Source organism: Numida meleagris, unplaced genomic scaffold, assembly GCF_002078875.1.
Source record: "Numida meleagris isolate 19003 breed g44 Domestic line unplaced genomic scaffold, NumMel1.0 unplaced_Scaffold1499, whole genome shotgun sequence".
Taxonomy (NCBI): domain Eukaryota; kingdom Metazoa; phylum Chordata; class Aves; order Galliformes; family Numididae; genus Numida; species Numida meleagris.
This window is the reverse complement of record NW_018363287.1, coordinates 1-2,173: the sequence shown is the minus strand read 5'-3', so window position 1 is coordinate 2,173 and position 2,173 is coordinate 1. Positions and strand designations below refer to the sequence as shown.

Here is a 2,173-nt window from a genome sequence, read left to right as displayed (position 1 = left end):
AACACTTGTAGGTGTCGGTTGTATCCCTCGTGCGGCTGTAGATGGTTCACAATTTAGTGTGAAACACTTGTAGGTGTCGGTTGTATCCCTCGTGCAGCTGTAGGTGGTTCACAATTGAGTGTGAGACGCCTGTAGGTGTCGGTTGTATCCCTTGTGCGACTGTAGATGGTTCACAATCGAGTGTGAAACACTTGTAGGTGTCGGTTGTAACCCTTGTGTGGCTGTAGGTGGTTCACAATCGAGTGTGAAACACTTGTAGGTGTCAATTGTATCCCTCGTGCGGCTGTAGATGGTTCACAATCGAGTGTGAAACACTTGTAAGTGTCTATTGTGACCCTTGTGCGGCTGTAGGTGGTCACAATCGAGTGTGAGACGCCTGTAGGTATCAGTTGTATCCCTCGTGCGGCTGTAGTTGGATCACAATCAAGTGTGAAACACTTGTAGGTGTCTGTTGTAACCCTTGTGCGGCTGTAGGTGCTCACAATCGAGTGTGAAACACTTGTAGGTGTCGATTGTAACCCTTGTGCGGCTGCAGCTGGTCACAATTGAGTGTGAGACGCCTGTAGGTGTCGGTTGTATCCTTTGTGTGGGTGTAGTTGGATCACAATCGAGTGTGAAACACTTGTAGGTTCGGTTGTATCCCTTGTGTGGGTGTAGGTGGTCACAATTGAGTGTGAAACACTTGTAGGTGTCGATTGTAACCCTTGTTTGGGTGTAGGTGGGTCACAATCGAGTGTGAGACACCTGTAGGTGTCGGTTGTATCCCTCGTGCGGCTGTAGATGGTTCACAATCGAGTGTGAAACACTTGTAGGTGTCGATTGTAACCCTCGTTTGGGTGTAGGTGGGTCACAATTGAGTGGGAAACACTTGTAGGTGTCGATTGTAACCCTTGTTTGGGTGTAGTTGGATCACAATCGAGTGTGAGACACTTGTAGGTGTCTATTGTAACCCTTGTGTCGCTGTAGGTGGGTCACAATTGAGTGTGAAACACTTGTAGGTGTCGGTTGTATCCCTTGTGTGGGTGTAGGTGGTCACAATTGAGTGTGAAACACTTGTAGGTGTCGATTGTAACCCTTGTGCGGCTGTAGGTGGCTCACAATTGAGTGTGAAACGCTTGTAGGTGTCGGTTGTATCCCTTGTGCGGCTGTAGGTGGTTCACAATTGAGTGTGAGACGCCTGTAGGTGTCGATTGTAACCCTTGTTTGGGTGTAGGTGGGTCACAATCGAGTGTGAGACGCCTGTAGGTGGCTCACAATTGAGTGTGAAACACTTGTAGGTGTCGATTGTAACCCTTGTGTGGCTGTAGGTGGTTCACAATCGAGTGTGAGACGCCTGTAGGTGTCTATTGTAACCCTTGTGTGGGTGTAGGTGGCTCACAATCGAGTGTGAAACACTTGTAGGTGTCTTTTGTAACCCTTGTGCGGCTGTAGGTGGCTCACAATTGAGTGTGAAACACTTGTAGGTGTCTATTGTATCGCTTGTTTGGGTGTGGTTGGATCACAATTGAGTGTGAAACACTTGTAGGTGTCGGTTGTATCCCTCGTGCGGCTGTAGGTGATCACAATCGAGTGTGAGACGCTTGTGGGTGACGGTTGTATCCCTCGTGTGACTGTAGGTGGCTCACAATTGAGTGTGAAACACTTGTAGGTGTCGATTGTAACCCTTGTGCAGGTGTAGTTGGGTCACAATTGAGTGTGAGACACTTGTAGGCGTCGATTGTATCCCTTGTGCAGGTGTAGGTGGTTCACAATCGAGTGTGAGACGCCTGTAGGTGCTCACAATTGAGTGTGAGACACTTGTAGGTGTCGATTGTATCCCTTGTGCGGCTGTAGGTGGTTCACAATCGAGTGTGAGACGCCTGTAGGTGTCGGTTGTATCCCTCATGCAGCTGTAGATGGTTCACAATTGAGTGTGAAACACGTGTAGGTGTCTATTGTATCACTTGTTTGGGTGTGGTTGGATCACAATTGAGTGTGAAACACTTGTAGGTGTCGATTGTAACCCTTGTGTGGGTGTAGGTGGTTCACAATCGAGTGTGAGACGCCTGTAGGTGTCGGTTGTATCCCTCGTGCGGGTGTAGGTGCTCACAATCGAGTGTGAGACGCTTGTGGGTGACGGTTGTATGTTTTTGGGGTTGTTTCGGGGTGTATTGGGGCTGTTTTTGGGGGTACC

The 2,173-nt window shown here is 48.8% G+C and overlaps 1 long non-coding RNA gene across 1 annotated transcript; it reads left to right on the top strand.

The window, feature by feature from the left end:
* The first annotated feature begins 6 nt into the window (after positions 1–6).
* Positions 7–1,783, top strand: LOC110390609. Its single transcript, XR_002433787.1, has 2 exons — positions 7–1,089; positions 1,246–1,783. It is a non-coding gene; the product is annotated as an uncharacterized LOC110390609 (long non-coding RNA).
* Positions 1,784–2,173: the final 390 nt, after the last annotated feature.